Here is an 8,826-nt window from a genome sequence, read left to right on the forward strand (position 1 = left end):
AATTCTAGACCTACGCCCCACTCATGATACTGGTAAAGACACAGGATATGGAAGGTATATATTTTGTCTATGAAGATTAATTTCATTTTATTTACAATTATGGTTATGTAATTGTCATTACATTTAATGTTACTATTATTTAATTTCTGCACTTAATTATAATTCTATTCTCCACCTTGTATCTGAAGTCTCATTTAAATGTAAATTTATATTTAAATGTTGAACATTTATATTTTTAAATACTTTATAATAGAAAATATATAATCTTTTCTTTCTCTATATTTTTATTATTACCCTTAGAATTACAATTATTTTTATTCTTTAAGTAGACTTAAATGCTCATAGAAATCTTGAATTATTCTTGCTCTTAGATGGTTAGTAGAAAATTCAATTGTTACTTTAAAATTATTACCACTGAATTCAATCACATAAGAATTGACAGAGGTTTTGAATATCTCTTTTATATGTTAACACATTTTGGCTTTCAAGGGACTTTAATGTAGGAGCATAAATATAGTTTTTAACTCATAGTGTTAATGTGATCAAATTATAAAACCAATTGATTTAATTATAAAATGTTTACTAGGTAATCAGAGTAGGGAGAGATTTATTTTGAAACTTCATCAAAATCTAGTTAACACAGTTATAAGCACACATTTTAAAAAAGAGTTCACACATGGGTACGAGAAAAAAAAAACAAGAAATGTAAGGAATTCAGAGATGTCTTAAACTTGGACTAACACAATGACTTAGTATAAAACTGTGTTGGTCAGAAGTCAAAGAAAGTTGGTAGATAGAGGAAAGGGCTAGAGATCAATTAGGAGATCCCATGTCATTAAACCTTTTCTTCAAGTTTTTCATCTTTACTGAAAAACATGTTTGGTTATTACTTCTGACCTTGAGGTTATAGTGTGCCAATTATTTCCATTCATTCATTTTATAAAATTTATTGTGATAGACTATGTAATAGGAAATGGTTAGATTTTCAACTATGATAGTGATAAATGTCTTTTTATTCCTTCAAGTTCTAAAAGAGTAAAATGTGATTATACTTGAGATTAAATAAATGCAAATCCTATACAATTAAAATGATCTAGCATCCTGATGCAAGAATACAGTACATTTTAGCACTACCTAAAAAGTTATTGCACTTGTTTCCACTGTCTGTACTTACACATCTAAAAATAGGAAATTCTTATTCAATAGAAATTGGAGATCCCTTTAGTAACTAACATTGATTAATTTATTTCTTTTACTGAAGCCATCTGGGTTTTTTCAGAAATCTACTATTATTCTGGAATTCCTTATTCAAAAACAAACAAAGTTCATAGGGCAAATAGCTGAATAGCAAGTTAAATGCCCTCTAAGTATAAAGGTTCTAGACAATTTATGCCTTAGGAAACCCTCTGATTACAACTGATATAAGTTTTAAAAATAACCAGGCTTTAATAGACTAATTGTGAAAGATTAGTCCATTTATCTGAGCTTGTTAAACACTGCAGCAGACTGGAACCAATTAAATAAATAACTCTAATTCTATATTATTAACTTCAAAAGTCTCTAGTTCTCATCATTGCAGTGCTATGATAGGTAATTTTTGTTTTTCAAAGCACAATTCTTTTCCTCCACAAAGGGAAGTGTAATTTAGCACATTTTCGAGTGATTCTACATATATCAGACTAAATATGGTCAACTTAATTTGCCTGATTGGCCTTATGTATAAATAGAGTAAAATATCAAATTAAAGTTTTGTCTTTTAAGTGCAAGTAAAACTGTATTTTGATAAACAAATATATCAATGTATTTAACTCACTGTGTTTATATAAATGGAATCGATTTTTTATTTCTTAAAGATGATCCTCTTTAAACTGCATTTAATAATTTAATTTAAAATATGTTCCTGATCTTTCAAGCACAAAATTCAAACTCAAACATTATAAAATAGTACAGAAAAGAAAAATGAAAAAGAGCATTATTCAGAGAGTCTATACTACTGCTTAGTCTGTACTACTGCTTAGAATATATGTCTTTTACAAATACGATGCTTATTTCTTATGTTCACTGTCGCCTAAACAAGATTATAAATTTCATTATATTTATCTCAGAATTAAATAGAAATCAGGGGCTAAATTTCTTATTTAAACTTTCTCTGGATTATCTTGGTTAAGCCAAAAAAACAGTAAAAGTAAATAAATACAACATGTTAAAATCAGGATTTTAAATAAAATGACCACCAAGGGAAAGTATTTGTGGATTATTTGAATGGTGTGATTAGAAATTAAATATTAACATGAATATTCCATACAGGTAAATAAATATAACAATTGAAATGGTTCCAGTATTGAATTGAAAGGAGGATTTGGCTATATGCTGCCTAGATTTATTCTTCAAAACAGTCTCTCCCTCTCTCTGTCTCTCTGTCTTTTTCTCTCTCATCTATCTCACAAACTCACAAATGTAGGTTTCATAGTTGCATTTCCTTAAGCTATCGGAATTGATGATAAATATATTTTAACTGAAATTCTTCTTTCTCAGGAATAGTTTGCAAATAAACAATTAGAAGAAAAGTTTTGAGATATTGTAGCTAAAAGCAGGGGCACTTCCTGTTACTTCTTTCATCTCTATTCATCGGTATGAATTAGATGCTAAGTCCAACTGTAATAAAATTAAATCATGTTCATCCATGTTTCAGAGCCTAACATGGATTCACTGAAACTTGCTTCAAAGATTCTGTATTAATTGATACCGAAAACTTTGTTTTAATTTTTTTTTTTAAAGGAGAGGTTGACTGCTAAATTCTTCTTTTGATCAAGGCTGATAAGATCCTAGAGAACTTGGGGAAACTATCCAGGCTCCATAGTCCAAGTCCTGCATTGAGAAGCTTCCATGGCCTTGTGAATTTCCCCAGCTTCCTGGAAACAGGCAGAATGATGCTGCCATTGAGACATATAAGAATCTATATCTGGTTGGCAACATTTTTATTCTTGCAAGTCTCAGCACCAATAAGTGTTCTATAATTTTTCCAAGAAATGAGTGAGTGGATTTCAACATGCTGGCCAAAGCTCTGCTATTTTATCATTAAACAAAGTATTTTTTTATGTATTGACAACGTGGGTCAAAAAAAAGCAAATATGTTTATTATTAAATGGAAGTTCATTTCCTTCTTCGAAAGATAGAATGAGCAGAAGAAAATAGGATTGCAAGAGAAAAAGTAAAGATGGTCTTTAGATCCTGGGGAAAGCATTATTTACAAAGTGCCACCCAAGGAAGAAGGTCAACTTTTAAGATGAGAGCTAATGTATGGTATAGATAAGACTTCTTAAGACTAAGCCCATGACTTTGGTTAATGTTCTCATGTTTGTTTTGAGAAAAAGACCAGAGACACTCATTCATGTCTTTCTATTTATCCATTATCCCCTGTGCCAATCCATTTATCTTAAATAGACAGGTAGAGTCATCTAATTAACTCTCTGTTCACTTTCTGGAGGGGCCACTTCAGACATGGGAGGTAGGGACTGAAGTGGTTTATTGACAGTAATTGGTGACAGAGACTCTGTGGGAAATAGATCAGCTTTCAGTCCAGTGTGTAAACTGTTTTATTTTCGGTATTTATTTATTTATTTATTTATTTATTTATTTATTTATTTATTTACTATCAGACTATTGATAATAGTCAATTAATGTTGCTTCATTGGACCAGGCATTGTGAAATAAACCATTAGAAAAATGTTGTATAAATTCAATAATTTATACTATAAAACTTGCCCTAAGTTAATTTAATAGTTTTTAAATTTCCTTCTGTGATCATGTCTGTTTTTAAAATCCAGTGCTAAATTTGTTGGTGAGTACTTTAATCTGTGTTCTATATTTAGTTTTTAATAAACTTTCTTATAAATAGGATAATTTTCTCCACTTCTATTTTCTTTATTTAATTTGAAACTGCTAAGTAAAATTTCTAATAAGCTTTGTCTTAATTTTGTAGGTGTCTTATTTTTTGACACTGGTTTCAAGGCTAATGTTAGTCTTTATGGTTCTAACTTTGTAACAATATTTATTTCAATTTGTAGACTGTAAACTGTCAATTCTGAATTAATGGTGCAGAGATGCTGGGCTTTATATGGGGTATCTGCAATGATCTGAAGCTTCTGATTCCTCTTATTTTAAGTGATCCTGAAGCTGAAACTTTGTGCTTTGTAAAATAAATTAACTTTCAATCTGTGCATTCAGTGACAAAGAGATTTTAATACTATGGCATTCCTGAGGAAAAAAGTGAAGGGCTTTTAGATAATACTACCAGAATTTGCTCTTACTATGAAGTAAGCAAAGTAACAAACATTTCAACTGGAAGATGCAATTATTCTATATAATATAATCTTATCTAAATCATATAGAATAAAGATTAAAATTATGTTGTAATAACTTTTCACATTTATTAGTTAACTTTGGAACAAATAAATGCTTTTCACTTAATGTAGTACCCCTGAGTTCAGATTGTCACTAGGGATCTTATATGTCATGATTATTATCCAAGGTGTGTTAAAAATAGTTTAAGATAAACTATTTTTCCCATTAATTAATTAATTTATTGATTGATTTTTTTCCCACTACTATTCATCATTCAATTATTTGGGATCTAAATCAAAAATTCCATATTCTGTTAGGTTTTTAACTTACTTTCAGTACACAGAAAATATGTAATCACTAAATTTCTTCAAATTCAGCTTTCCATCTATAAAATATACATAATAATTCCTACTAAATTTTTAATAAGATTTAAATATAGCAGCATGTATAAAAATGAATGTACATCACGAAATGAAAATCATTGTTCTGCTTTGGATATATTCTAACTGGTTGATGGATTATAGAATTATTGGAACAGAAATATCTTCCTCTACATCCATAGATTTCTGCCACTATTGGGTAGTGCAGTGTTAACCATTCCTATTAATATCACTTCACATCAGTGTTCATTCTAAGACATGTTGCCAGTTTTTTAAAGCCAGAATTCTTCTTTAAGAATATTCAAAGCCATCTGATGAAATTGCTTGCAAGATTATTGCTTAAAATCAAAAGCTTACTGAAATTCTAATATATAATCATTTTTGGAAGAAAGTGAAAGATTAGAAACTAATTTGTTTTTAGTTGAAAGCTGTAAAACTCTCTGTCCTTGCACACTTGTCCACTTCAAGTGGAGGTTTAATTCAGAGAATAGACCAAAGTATTAGCAGGACAAAAAAATATTTCAGTTAGTATATGGAAAGATAAAATATAAACATTATGGAATACTAGTTTACTAAGTTAATATATAGTATTTATCTATCCATCCATCAATACATCCAAATTAAAGAAAATTGTATTACAAAGGCAAAATCTGTTATTTAATTATTATTAAGTGACAAACACTACTTATAATGACTTACTATGCCAAAATACACAAACTTATTTTGAGATAAATATGATATAGTGGATCTTTAAGTTTCCTAGTAACATTCAATAAAAATCTTAGTAAAAAATAAGTAAAAATAGCTAGCAATTATTTTCTCCTCAAGTACTGTTGTAATCATTTTATTTTGCCCTCACAACCCTCAGTAGTAATTATTGTTATTCACATTCTGTATGTGAAGAAACTGAGGCATAAAAAGCTTTAATAAATTTCTCAAGGTCATAAAGTTGTTGCTTTATTATTTAATCCACAGAAAGATTTAGACCACTCATTAGTATTTCTAAGTGACTAGAGTGATCTTTAAGAATTTTTGTAACAAACTCGAGAGGAAACCAGACAAAGTTGCTTTAACATCACTTAGATTTTGTAAAATAAAAGTGTGAAAGATTAAGCTATATGAGATTGTAATGACAAAGTTCTGTTAAAAACATAACTTCTTAAGAGAAAGCAAGTGTTTGAGTAAAACGTATTTTATATTTTAGCATGCAAATGAAAAACTGCAGTTTTAAAATACCAGATAATTTAGTTAATTATGCCCCTCCTCTTTTAAGGTAATTAATCTGAAGAAGAGAAATTCCCCAACGAGAAAAATTATCTTATTAAAGTTTTCTTTCAATTATTGTATTCAACATCTCTAGACGATAAAATTTATAATTAAGGAATTAGAGTATTATAATTTTTTTGAGCAGATAACTTTCTAAAGCTAAAAAATAACAAGACATTTATTGTGATCTGGATTGTCATCATTATCAAAATCATCAGTACAATAATTCTGGGTACCTTCAGAGAAAAAGAAAGAGGATGATGATTGTCCTGTAGAAATTTGCATACTAAAATTCATATTCTCATTGTCGAATACATATATTTTGAAATGTATGAAAGGCATCTCTGTGCTATCAAACTAATGCAGGTAAGAAACAGAAATCTACAAGTTCTAAACTTATACCTTGAGTTGTAAATATACATTTCCCCTGAATGTCTAAAAATGGCACCCATGCTCTTCAGATGGCTACTGATGGGAATGCTGGTTTTTTTGTTCATTTGTTTGTTTTTTTAGCTTTTATCTCAATGATAGCTGATAATTGCTTTCAAGATTACCTTTCCTGAGACAATACTATTATTTCTTATTTATTCTTCAGTCATATGCTTCATTTTTACCAAGTTTCCTACAAATAGAATTCTAATCTACCTTTTTTTTCCTATAGAAATGTGAGAATATTATAAACTCTTGCTTTTCTCTCTCTTAATATGTCATAAAGATCATTCCACATCAGTGCCTATATTGGTGGCTAATTATTTCTAAAGATGGAGTTTAGTTGTATAGATGTAACATGATTTATATAACCAGTCAAAAAATTGATAGCCATTTAGACGTTTTTAATCTTCTACTGTTTTAAACTGTTGTCATGAATGACTTTGTGCACATTTACTTGGAGAACAAATATATATAAAGAAATAAAATTGCTAAATCAAAGATTGTGTGCATTTTAACATATATCTGTAAAATATGTTATAAAAGTAAAAAAAATGTATATATAAATGTATGTGTGTATGTGTGTGTATACTTAACTTGCCTTCTGTAGATGTGTCAATTTCACATCTGTCAGTAATATATAAGAATGACTCACCAGCACAAGATACTGTGAGTTTCTTTTCATTTTTTTAATAGCAAGAGTTTTTATTAATTATTTTTAAAATACAGCAGGTTTTGTGGCAACTTATACATTTCTACTATAATAATAAATTGATACTTTGAACCTAGAAAAAAAATATAACCAAAAATTCATTTATAAATGCAAAGCAGTTACCCTTTGTTTAGGAGTGGTTCAGATTAATGCATAATTTTGTTTTTAAGAAACAGATGAGTGTTGCAATTAGGTATATAACCATTTAGTTACACCTATTCTGTTAAAAATATGTTCTTTTAAAGAATCCATTTTAAATATCTTATGCTTTTATTTAGTGATTTTCTCTGTGGAAGAAGTATTCTTTGATCGACAGTACTCAGGAAACTGACCACACCCAGATCATACAGATATGTACAATCCAGGCTTCTCCAAGGGAGACCAGCTCCAACTTGTGAAGAATACCAGTTCAGAATTTAACGATAAGGTGGTAACTTATGACTGTACTAATCATTCTAAAATGTTAACAACTTTAGGTATCTTTGTTTTGAGTTACTGTGATTTAGGCACATCCAAAATTTCTTCATAGTCCACACTCATTTCAATTGCCCAGCGACCAACTGTAACCATTCTATCTGAACTCTAACTTTGAAGACAATCTTTCTTAAAATGATCCATAGAACCACAAAGTCTGCAGCAACCACCATCAGCATAGAGTTCATTTCCACACACAAAAAAAACATTTCTCAAAAGGAAATTCACCAAGAGCTGGGTCTACTTTAGCTTTGCACTTGGTTATTTCGTGCTCTGTGGATCCACACTGGTAACATATTCCAGTGCCCATATCTTGATTCTCAAGAGCGGCTGGGCAATCTGCAATCTCATGACCAGGTTGTCTACCATGGAAACATATCATTGCATTTTCTTTGCTGCTTGTCTTTTAAATCCTCTTCCTTCCCTACGACTATCTTTCTTTAACTAAAATTTCTTCCCTTACTTCCTGACTGTCTGTTGCTATCAGCTCCCCGTTGTGAACCATTTGAGTTTGCCTTAGGTACTCCATGAACCCATTCAATCTTCATTTGAGTACTTTTTTTTTCTTTTTGTTCTTTTTGTGTTTTGCTTGGGGTGCATCATTTTTAAGGGACGGTCTATTGGCTTCAAGTTGTTTACTCTTTGGTCGGTTTTGGCTGTTTTCCTTAAAGGACCCCTTCCCATATCCTCCCACGAAGTTGCAGGCAAAAGTCTTTTATTATGTGTGGTAGTAACTCGTGCCCATCTGGTCAAGGTTTCATGAGAGTTGCTGTATCAGTCTGGGGGTTCCGGGGGCACCATCTGACTCAGCCGCGCGTAGCTCCTTACCACGCATGAAACCTCCAGAGCAGCAGAGTTAGCATGCCAGCGGAGCCCGTCCCCCAGCAGCTGTGGCGGCCAGACTTTATTTTCATTTTTGCCCATCTTTGCCAAATTTAATTTACATTTATCTTATTATGAATGAGGTAGAATATCTTTGCATATAATTAAAGCATATTTGTTTATTTTCTGAAATTTGTATATTCATATCCTTTACTAATTTTTCCTTTGCATTTCAATTTAATTCTAATGGATTTGTACAAACTATTTATGCACAAGGAAATTTACCTTTTATATAATACGAATTGCAAGTATCAACCTCACTATCAAAAATTGAATTATTAGTCTCAACTTTTCATTTCTGTTTAATAGTATTATACATCAAAGCCTTGGCCCTTGCTG

General features: G+C 30.3%; 1 pseudogene; it reads right to left on the reverse strand.

The window, feature by feature from the left end:
* Positions 1 to 7,581: 7,581 nt before the first annotated feature.
* On the reverse strand, positions 7,582 to 8,519 carry LOC120605364 (zinc finger CCHC domain-containing protein 9-like; annotated as a pseudogene).
* Positions 8,520 to 8,826: the final 307 nt, after the last annotated feature.

This window comes from Pteropus medius, unplaced genomic scaffold, assembly GCF_902729225.1.
Source record: "Pteropus medius unplaced genomic scaffold, Ma_sr-lr_union100, whole genome shotgun sequence".
Classification (NCBI taxonomy): domain Eukaryota; kingdom Metazoa; phylum Chordata; class Mammalia; order Chiroptera; family Pteropodidae; genus Pteropus; species Pteropus medius.